The following is an 11,850-nucleotide window of genomic DNA, read 5'->3' as shown; positions in this document are numbered from 1 at the left end:
TTGGTGCTTATTCGCTATTTTGATCAAGCGAGAGAGAAGATCAGTGATTGACTCAGCGCACTTGACTTTTTCAAGCGAAAAAAGGTAATGTAAATTCAAACTTGTTTAGATTTTTGACTGAATGTTTTTTCAGGGGAAATCTGAAAAGCGCCTTTATCTCGATAAGAATGAGGGCTTAATGAGGCATGTTTGAGAAGGGGAAGGTGACAAAGTAGCTACACACCTTTCGATAATTTCTCCAATTAATCACTTAATCAAGCTCAAAAATGACCTGGTTTTAATGATTATCTCCCCATCCTCGCAGTCATACATCGGAGTTTTGTGATTAGTTCATCGAAGCATTAGAGTGGAATTCACTGGTCACAAGTTTGACACAACTATTGTGTAATATAGAATGACAGGGAAAGAGGAGCTATATATATAAGTGATTAAAAGGACATTGGTTCAGTAGACGGGGGAAATATTGACGGATCACTACCGTCGACGCTGCTGGGTCGTCACTGCGGGACAACATGGCAGCAGGGACGCACTAGTACTGGGATGGTGTCCGTAACACAGGGTCTTAACGGTCTGGTGTAGGATATTATCGTTTTAAGATGGATTGGTTTAAAGAATGCTGAATTAGTTTTTTACTGAAAATTAATATATGCTTAAGAAAAGATCTGCAAAATTTAACCGTGTTGCTGCACCAGTACCATTATTATGTTGGCACTGTTTGCTCAGTTCTGAGTTTACTGTTACTGTTTACAAGTCAGCTGCGGCGAGCACTGCCATGACGGCTTGTATCTTTGTTAAATGTCGATTGAATATGAAATAGAAGGAAGTTGTTCTTTGGTTTAACACACAAAGGATTTCCTTGTAAAAAATCTACAAACCTGGTTTAAATGCATCTTAAAAGGGCAACAGATCCGTCTGTCCTAACGCTGACATACCTATGCTGGTGCTCACATATTTCTAGGAAGTTTCATTGTGGCAGTGTGCCCGATTAGTCTTCACGGGATCAAAAGATCAGGTCGCTCCCTAGAATGACCCATTTCTGATTTTACGGATGAGTCAAGTAACGTACACATTCATTTGTGTAAAAACGACGTCAAGTTTGTTTGCCATCAATTGATTGAAGAATTTGAATTAATGACTTGTATTTGCCAAGGGCCTCCCTGTGATTCGATATGCTCATACTTCGATAAAGACTAGTTATAAAAATAGGAACTGCTCGATATTATTGTATAACAAGTTTATCTTTGTTGCATGATGAGGATCTCAAATGTATATTTCGAGAACAACTTCCCCCAAGACATGTCCTTTTACAAAAAGCATTATTTAAGCTTATTTTATGACTTATCTAAAATGTGTTGCCATTTGTCGTCAAACCATCATTAAAATTTTAAATTTTTAATGTTTGAATAAACTTTTTTGTCTTGTATTTTAGACACAAAAAAGAAAAAAAAAACATTTTGCTATTTACTATTGTAATGAAAATATAGATGGCGTTTTTATCGCAAAAAAGCTTATCGGTTCAGATATTAATTTAATATTCACTAATTCGATAGAATTTGTGTTGCAATGAATATTTCAGAGGATGGGACATGGAATGTTAAGCACTATTTAATCATTTCAACTTCAGTTCAATATTTGACAAAAAATAATGGATAACAAGGTCTTATGGCTGTATATTGCTGAGAATATAAACTATCACACGCATTCGGATATATGGAATCCCATGATTACTTTTGATGTTGTCAACTGCTGGCAGATCTTTTTCGTCCACATTTTTTTTACCTTTTTGAAAATATTATCGGTCGTTTCTTTGGAACATAGAAATATAGAGTATACTGATGATTTTTTACTTCTTTTATTTGTGAGAACAAGTCTTTTCTTTGATGAATTCATTTCAATAATAATTTTGCAACTTCAAAAACGACATTAAAGCAATATTCTAATTTGGTTTTGTCAGCATGGTCGGTTTAAAGGCATCTGTCAAAAATGAAATAAGGAAATGTTTATTACTTAAAAGAAAATCACTATATATTATGTTATTTTGAACAATTTTTTGGAATTGATATGTATTATTTTAAATGCCTGTACACATAATTTCGAATGAAATCTCAATTTACTTTGATTGTTTTTAAATTAGTTCAACATTTGAAAAAATCGCGTTTATTTTATTAATACTCTATTGTGACTACTATTTAAAAGTGAAAAAAATCACAAATAATGTCGCGTAAAGAATAACACGGTTAAAAAATTGCTTTTTTTTATAAACAGTTGTCCAATTGGCAGAGAAAAGATAATAAAACAGCATTTCTTAAACGATGATGAGATCAAGTACCACTATAATTTATCTAAGTGCACATTATATGCAATTTATCTGTGTGTGCGTGCCAGCAAAGCGTCAACAGCCAGCGCTGTTCGTGTGATCCAACCTTATTATATTCAAATTAATTAGAGGAGCTCTTTGCCTTCGTGTAAATTCTGAAAACACTTGCCATTGATTTGATAGTTTACTCTTGTAACCTTTTTTGTTCTGATGATTATTCTATCTTGTTCTGAACAAGCATAATTTTTAATAGTTTGCCCTTTTATTTTTTTCCTTCATTTCCAAAGTAATGTTTTTATCAACTTCAAAAAATTAAGAAGACATTTGCATAAGTAAATACATTTAATACAGTAGCTATATATTTGTTTTTTATTTTTTACCAATACTTTAAAATTTACAACTTACGATTTATCAGATACCCCCAAAGCTCCAATGTTATAAAATTTCTAAACATTTTTATTATCAACTGTTTGCTTATCATGTAAAATGACAGCTTGTCCTAAATCCGATCTCAATAGAAACCGAATGAAGTTTGATTTATGAACTTTTGCTAGATGACAACATTTAACTTTTATTTTGTTGTATGTCCTTATTCATTTTTTCTTAACTGAAAGCTGAAGGTTTTTGAACGCCCACTTACTTGTTCGCGTTCGCAGCGTGGTGAGGCGGGACCATCAGGGTGTGGCGACATCTGGCGGCGAATTCCAGTCGCACCAGTTAACCCTCGAATTTTCTGTTGCTTTCCAATTCTATTAGGTTTTGACATGTTTGATTGGCGGGAAACCTTTATACAATTTTAAATACATATTGTTTAAGTGGTTTGAATAAGAAAACATAAATATTAAAGCTTGCACAGTTTGTTTGATTTGGATTTATTTCGAGAAACAGATGGTAACATGCAGTTTTAAATGTATGAATGTAATAAATAACATAACGATATTTGTGAAATGCAAAATGTAGAAATACTTCAATGTGCAACCGTGGGGTGACAAACCCTTGCATTTTACTAAAAAATCAATTCTGCAGTGTCTGATTAAAGTAAAAAAAAACTTGCCTATTAAAACTTCCATTTTATGAATGCTTTCTTTTAAAAAAGGCATCTTCAAAAAATAGCTTTTTCAGAAATTTCATTGAGTACTTGTGATTTATGTTAGGACATGTCTTTTTTTGTTCCTCAAGTCCTAGTGTCAGCCTCTATAATCAATATAAACGTACGAAAGTAAAATGTTACAATTGTAGGTCTGAATAAAGTAGTTATCGATCCGTGTTGTTAGAAATAGAGTGTAGTTATTACAAACAGTGCTTGAATCGGAGATAATTACTACAGTGGCACGGAACGGCTGTACGTTAGCTCTCTGGATAGCGCGGGCATTGCTGAAAGAGAGGGCTGCATGGTATGATAAGGTGCGTAAAAAAGGCGCAAGTATGAAATTACTTAAATATGATAGTGAAATTTCTAATGATTCTCAAATAGGTGTAAATATGATAATCAAGCCTCGGGTTATTATATTATTACTGCTCTTTTAGAAATAATATTTACAAATGCATTATAATTTAAAATATTTCACCAGTGATTTTGAATTAAATTGTAGTTTTATTTAGAGACAAAGGGCGCATAAAATGGGTTTCGGACAATTGCGAGTTTATAACAGTCGATGCTCTGGAAAATTCTGAACAAATAATTTTCATATTTTACTTCTTAATTTTTTTAAAAAATAAAATGTTAATAATACATTTTCAAATATTAAACATGTTTTTAAAAACGTTAGCATTTTTAAATAGTGCTATGCTTAAAATTTTCAATCAATAAGTTTCATGATCACTACATATCTGATCCTTATTTTTGCTTCATATCACAAAACTAATTAATAAAACAAACAAACCAAAATAATGTTAGATAAAGTAATTATAAATTGATTAAACATTTGATTCGCAGCATTTTAATGTTCGATTACTTGTAACGTAAATTAATATGTTTCAAATTTAATTTTTAAATATCATCATAACTTGAATAGCACGTAATTGCTATAATTTGTTAATGTACTTAAAGAAAAAAAAACAAACTAGGTTATGAAAAAAACAAAAAATAGAAGATTGAATGAATAGCCCAAATATAGACTTAATAAATTGTTTCACCAGGACATAGAAATTTGAAATAATAAATATATTCTAGAGTAAGCATGTGCAGTAATTTCTTCTAAGGATGACTAAAAAGAAATTTTACAGCACAGTTCTTCAAATAAACAACCATTCAATTTTTTTGCGAAAAGAATAACAGACGAAAATCCAACAAAAATGCTGCGATAATATAGGTAAATGTAATGACCATTAAAATATCACATACTTTACCAAAAATTCGTTTTCTGAACTTAGTGTATCTCTAAGCATAATGATTTATAACTTTATTTCTGTCATCAGTAAGCATCTTTGCTACTTAACTCAAGTACTTCCAAATGACAAACAAAATTCTTACCTGCAGTTATATCTGTCAAAGCGTTTCGCCGCAGCAGTGAAAACTTGCAGGTAACAGAGCTACTACATCGCCGGCAAATTGCATCACAACAGCGCGTCCGCCAGATGCCAAGGGAAATGCTGACAATGCAACTCACATTTGCCATTAAGTTTGATAACAGGGATTTAAATTTGATACAAAATTGGGATATTGCGAAGATTATAATTCCCGATCACACAAAGATCATAGATTCCCGACACACCAAGATAACAAGGAGATGACCACACATTCATTTAATAAGCTTATGTGTTTCGAATAGCCGACAAGTTCATAACGAAATATTTATTACCACCCGCAGCAAAAAATAATACAACAATAAAATGAGATCAAATTCAGATGACGTAATAAAAGAGGCTGGTACCGCCATGCGAGAAACACAATATCTGTGCATTGTAAAACTCATAGCGCCTCTGGCAGCGCCGTCAACCATACAACTTTGTACCTTTTACCTCTAAGATCGCTAGGTGCACTTACAATTTGCTCAATAAATACCATATAAATACCTCAAATGCAATGTAAATGTAGGGAAAAAAATCAACAATAGCTAATGCTTTTAAGGGTCGCTTTTATAGGTTCGAAAGTCTAATTTTACAAAATTATAAAAATTGTGCTAATTACATATTCGGTGCCATAGGTATTTCGCAAACAAAATTCAGTGAAAGACGTCTGGACATTTTAAGAAGTCCATTTCTATATATATTACTGACTGTAACAATTTTCGACATTTTCAGGCAACCACTGTGTAGCTGGAACAGCTTGACAACAGTGACATTCTGGTGCTTGCAGACGACAACCCTTGGTACTCAACAGTTCGGTTCTGGAAAAACTGTAAGAATCCAAATATATAATTTTCAACGATCTTCCGTCTTGCTGCTCCTTATCCTGTAACTCTCTCTTAAACATATTTGTTTGATAAGGCATATGCGTTACTCTTCATAACCTATATTGTTTACGATGCTCCGTGTTTTCCCGCCAATTTCCCCTTAATCTGACTTCAACTTAGGTTCGTACAAGATATATCTATTGTTATGAAAAATGCATTATATTTGAAGTGAGAGTTCTATTTGAATAAACGCTGGGGAAAATTGGGTCAATTTCAATGTAATTCGATGCAATGACCCCTTAAGATATAACCCCTGCACTTTGACACGGAAAAAGTTTATTCATGAAGGCACCCAAAGAAGTTGTAGTAAGAAACGAAGGTCAGGAAGGTGAGGAGGTGGGGGCAGGGTAGTTCTCTGGGGCAAATGTACCGTGCAATTATTGACGGAAGGTGTCAAGCTTTACTACTAGAATTACTACGTAGTTCTTAACTCGTTCCTGATGCCATAGCAAAACCAGTTTCGTTGTTGGGTAATGTTGGTGTTATCGACCAGAACTTGTTTGTTGGCACCTCTTTTGAGACGGTTATATGAATCATTTACATTTTCATTGAAATGTACATTCGAAGAGTTTGCCTCCTGTTAAAAACACATGAAACGGTACTTTTGAAACAGAAACTTGGCTTCATTTTCGAGTTTGTTAAAAGTGCAATTGATTGTAAATTCGCTTAGGTTTTTGATGAACTAAAATGGCGGATGGTGAGCAGCCCCTCTTGTCGTGGGAAACTCTCCGTCCTCCCCATGCCCAGACTCACATGAATGCTCGAAGGGATTACACCGAGTCACAACATTCACGTGTTTGCCTTCCTATAGTAGTAAATTTTATAGTTTTCAAAGGTCACCAGGTACGAATGGTCCCCACAGTGGCCAATGCTTTGTCATGTCTGGACCAGAGATCAAAGAGCACCAGTAATTGTTTGTAAGCTTATCTGTTCAATTTAATCATTAAATTACTACCGTCAGGTATTATTGCAGTAATCCTGCAGCGCGCTGCTGTAGTTGTAGATAGTGAAAGCAATGGCTTGCACGGACAATCGGCTAATCACACAGATTAAGGTACAAGCTGTTGTAGAGCGGATCAGATCAGGGCCCGTAATGTACCATATTCCACTCCTCCTTCATCTAACTAGCAACCTGACACGGTTCCCATAAGCTCAACAACAGAGATATAGTATGTTAATGACAGAGAACCCTCTGCAACTTACAGTGTATAATGCATTTAAGAGTTTGAGGCAAAATACTTCATATGCAATGATGTTTTTGGTGAAACGATTCATTATTTAACTGTTGAGTGGTATCTCATATCAGAGGTAATGTCGTGTAGAAGCAATACTAAATTCTTTATAAGCAGAAAAGATACGAAAACGACGGTTCGCTTAGGTTAATGGGTTTACATTTTGTTGGCCTTTGTTGTGTGCCGTTTTCTGAAAAACGATGTAATAAAAACAATATTATACTCAAACCCTGTGCAAAGAAGTTATCGTACATTTTGGTATATATGCGGGTACTCATCAGTCTTAAATGAACTAAATAATTCTTATTTCCGTTACTGTTTGTTTATATCGAATTAGCAAAAAAACTCCCATCTTTTTTAACTACCTCGCTGATACATGTATAAAAAATACCAATAATTTTTGTTCTTTTGATAGGCACATCGTGAAAGTGCTACAACTTTCTCTGTAAGATAAATGAAAAATTAATCAAGTTTCATTACTCTAAGTAATTTTCTTGCAAATATTTATTCCCAGTAGAATATTGAGTGTAACAATATGATGCTCAGTTATCCATAAATGAGATTAGCTTCTTTTTGTGTAAAAGCATATCATATTTTGTGCCAGCTATTTTCAAATTATCGTTGGCTTCGCAGACTGGTTCGCGACAGAGTGAGAGACCACACAGTTTAGGACTTAAGTTCTGCATAATAAAAATAGTGAAAATAACATTCTTAGAATAAGGTGGGGATAATGAAACCAAAGGTAATAATTTTAATAGTTTTGTTTAGAAGAACGGAGCTGTTGCTTGCAGGGGGAATGATGGGTGCTAAAATGTTAAGCCATTTACCATGCAGGTTAAAATGAATAGCAGTACTTACTAGATATATTACTTCTATTTCTAACTCATTGCTCCCAGTGACATTTCACTGAAATAAAAGTTACACGCGTATATAAATATTTCAATTTCGGATGATATGCAAAATAACTGAAGTCGTTTTACGAATTTTATCTCAATTGCTGTGCCGAGTTGTGTTATGAAAATAGTTCACTTACTTTAAACATATCAATTAATTAAAAACCACACATTTAAGTTATATTTCTAGCATTTTCCTTTGGTAACTATTTCATATACATGTATATACATTCACATGCAATAGTTGAAATTAGTTTGTTTTGCCCTTTGTTATAAAAAGAACTTAGAATGAGTGCTGAATAATGATAATGATAAAAGCCAATCAATGTAGAACAGAAATCTTGTGCACATATTACTTATTACAGGGATGGAAATTAGTCAGGGTGTTGGGTTCAAAAATACTAGACACTCATCTTTGTTAATGACATAGTTGTTAAAAATGAAAACAAAATGTATAAAGCATGCAGGAAAATGACTTGCATAAACAACTCACGAAAGTGCATTGTCTTAGTATCGAAGGATTACAGAGGCATTCATTCTTTAAGAATTAGTCAAACGTTTTCTTCGCAAAAAAAGGAGAAAAACAAAGAAAGACAAATTGAAAAGGAAAAAAAAATATACATTATTAAATGCCGGTACAGAACTGCCTTTAAATGCAATATAATAACGAAGATTTGATGGACCTCCCTTATCTATAAGGGACGTTGGGACTTAACGATCGATTGTGTAAACCGAAAATAGTTGACCAAAGGTGGCGCTGCAAGCTAAATATTCTTATGTTTCAAATTAGGATCTACTGAGATATGTATATATATATATATATATAGTTTGGTAAATAACATATTGCATCTGTTTTAAAGGCATACAGTAATTCTATGACTGAAAGCAAAGAGTTTAAACAAATTAATTGTTTTTTATCTTTAATAAAACCTTTTGGGTTAATTGACATTTAAAAAGCCAACGTGTTTCAGAGAATTATAATTTAACAGCGTTCTCGTAAATATCGTGATGAGTACGATTTTACGTTCGATTCTATGTTGCTGTAGTTTTTGCTCTTGCTTAGGGCATTGTTAATGTTTGGAAATGTTAGCTGGTATTCCTTTCTTCGGGGTTAAAGTTTCAAAAATAGAGTACAATCAGCAAAGAATCGACATAAAATTAATTATGATTTCCTAAAAGGATTTCGTCCGACAAGCAGGGGATAAAAATACCAGATGATACTAGATAGACAATACGAAAAACCAAGTGACTTGTTATGCGATCACTTGTTGATTTGAACTGACTGAACCTATGCAAAATATTGACAAAGGATCGATTCTAGAGAGAAAAAGACCGAGTACATTTCCAGTGTGTCTCTGCAATATCGCCATTGTTATGTCACACCTTGACCTCCTGACTGTTGAGATAGGTGGCATAACGTGCCTTTAAGATTAAAAATTAATAGGAACGCTGACGCACTGAATCATCCATTCTTCCTGGCCCTTTAGGTCGGCTGCTCATTTCAATGCCAAATATGCTATTATCACGACACGTATACTCATTTTATTGGCAAAAAAGAACATTCGTGTATGAAAGCAGTATTGAACAGGGGTGCAATATACTGACCCCGTTGCACAATAGCAGACGTGTTGAAATCATAGCAATTATGGATTCTAGTTCCTTTTCCATTTTCCCTATCTATGAGGTTTGTTATTTTTAACTGGTTTCTATTGTGCGCCAACGATTTTGTCTTTGAGTAAACGAACGGGGTTATGTACATATATAAAGACAGGTATCGACTTACATATTAAATTAAGTTAATAGAAAATTATGACATGTTGTATTAGCTCGGCTTTTTCTTAACCCTATTTACGCTTGAATAAAAAGATCGCAAATCAGTGAGGAAATCACCAGTGACGGTAATTTTGTGACAGGCAATGTTTTCACTCTTTTCTCCTGTTTGTTCCAATCACCCGTGGGTGTATTTCTCTCGCCCTGTTGAAGGCAGACGACAAAAATCGATCTCCCTGTCAGCGCCATGCTGTCTGATGGTGCCAGACTGCTGGGCGCCTTCAAGCGTCCCTCCCCTCACGTGCACCATTGATTGGACGGTCGATCTTGGCACGTATTTCACGTATTTGTCGTGGAAACAAGTTGGAGTCTCTGTAAACTGAAATATTATTTAAATATAAGGGGTGTTAGAAATTAAAACATCAAAGAAAAGTGATTTAGTATCAAGCTGACACATCTGTTAGGTTTCATATTTTATGTATTGTTTTGACACAGTCTTCTAATTGAAATGTTCTGCTTTATTTGTGAAGCACATTCTGTCGGTAAAATATATATAATTTGTATATTTTTCATTAGCCATCTAACGCTTGTGCTGTACCTTAAGATGAATGAAATGAATATCAGAGAGATTTTTAAATTAGATTCCATGAAAGGCGGCTCCTTTATTATCTCTTCGTCGATCCGTGTGTTTCATTATATATTCTGCGCGTTTTGTTCGCCTGCTATACAACTTTAACGCTCTCGCTCGGTTCAATGGTAGATACTTGATTAAAAAGGAAATTTCGTAGTAAGCTGTAGTAGCTACGCGGTTGTAACTCATCCGCTACAGGTGCTTGGGACAAAAACATCTAAGAAAAGTGCAGACAGTGCATTTAAAAGAAAATATTGAGCAGAAATTAAGAGCATTATGAGCAGAAACTCTAAAAGTGATACCATGAGGACATTAAAAAGGACAACAAATGCTAGCGAGCATTGCTGTATATTGTGGGCATAAAATATCTTTCATTCTACTTTATGTAGACATTTTAAAATCGAACTTAAATCAATAATTCCAAGTAATGGCTGACAAACCCAGAAATAATGACAGAAACCCAGAGATTGTATTCACAAAAGCCATGTGTAGTGCCCACTGGCTCCATCTGTTTTGGCATAAATACATAAATGACAGAAAAGTTCTACAATCTTCGTATTCATATATTCCTTATGTTGTACGCCTCATGTGAGTTTGTGTAATATGGTATTATGACAAGAGTACACAAAGAATGCTTTTAAGCCCCTGGTTGTAAAAAATAGTTTGTGATTTTGCCTAAGGAACGGTATTTGAAATTGACAAGGTACAATATCCAGATTCGTAACCTGAACGTCCATCAGTTCCAAGTTCATTTGTCAGATAAAGGATAAATGTGTATGTCCTTATAATAATATAAAAATGTTTCATTGAATTTATCAAATAAAACCCACTGTAGAAATGTGACTGGTCGTAGAAAATTAATAAAATTGTTTAATTTGAAATGATGGGAATGTTATTCCATTTCCTCTCATGAGCTTCTATCTAATGTATGAAGAGGTCATATTTCGCATATGTTCAGCTGACTCATACCTCTTCTCTCACCAATCCCTACGGCAGAGGATGGGGGTGAATCATCTCACTAACGTAAAGATCCATGCCGTTGTAATTCAATTAATTATCTAATTTTTGCCTGCTAATTTATGAATTGAAATGATATAGCCTGCTCATGTAATGATATTTTGTTTTTGATTTTTATTAATCGACGATTTGAAATTGAAAATTATCAGGGAAATTGAGCGAGTAAAATGCACACTTGAACTTTATGAAACAAAGTTTTCAAGCGGATTTCTTTATCTGTCTTAAACACAGGCTTCATTGCGAATCATGTGGTCTGTGTCAAGGTTACAAACCACGCCAGGCCGTTCATTGCAGGACCCAGCAGGCATTTTCGTCTGATTAATTTCCTTTTCTGATTTCACGAGAGGGGGTACAAGCTGAGCTATTATTTCTGTCCAGTGGAGGGACATTCTTTTTCAGCACTGGAGTGAAAACGGTTTCCATTCAGCTTAGAGTTGTGATCTAAGAAAGGTTCGTAGAGATTTCCACAGAAATTGGAATAATTTAGGTGTTCTGTTTTACAATTACAAACGCATGCTCGTTTTATTTAAGGCGAATATAAAAATATTTAGGGCCATACCTTTTGGTGAAATGCCAATCTTGAAAATATAAACTA

At 34.1% G+C, this 11,850-nt stretch overlaps 1 protein-coding gene across 2 annotated transcripts in view; it reads left to right on the top strand.

Annotated features, from left to right (window-relative positions):
* The window catches only part of LOC106173155 (paired box protein Pax-6), a 36,471-nt gene continuing 24,621 nt past the window's right edge, over nt 1-11,850 (top strand). For both annotated transcript variants that reach the window (XM_087009971.1, XM_013554181.2), the window contains exons 1-2: nt 1-84; nt 5,561-5,657. The gene's annotated coding sequence lies outside the window, so the exon portion shown is untranslated. The remainder of the gene's footprint in view (nt 85-5,560; nt 5,658-11,850) is intronic.

This window comes from Lingula anatina, chromosome 1 (assembly GCF_051362555.1).
Source record: "Lingula anatina isolate TDL-2025a chromosome 1, LinAna3.0, whole genome shotgun sequence".
NCBI lineage: Eukaryota > Metazoa > Brachiopoda > Lingulata > Lingulida > Lingulidae > Lingula > Lingula anatina.
Note: the sequence above shows the minus strand (reverse complement) of the source record. Positions and strands in the feature narration are given on the sequence as shown.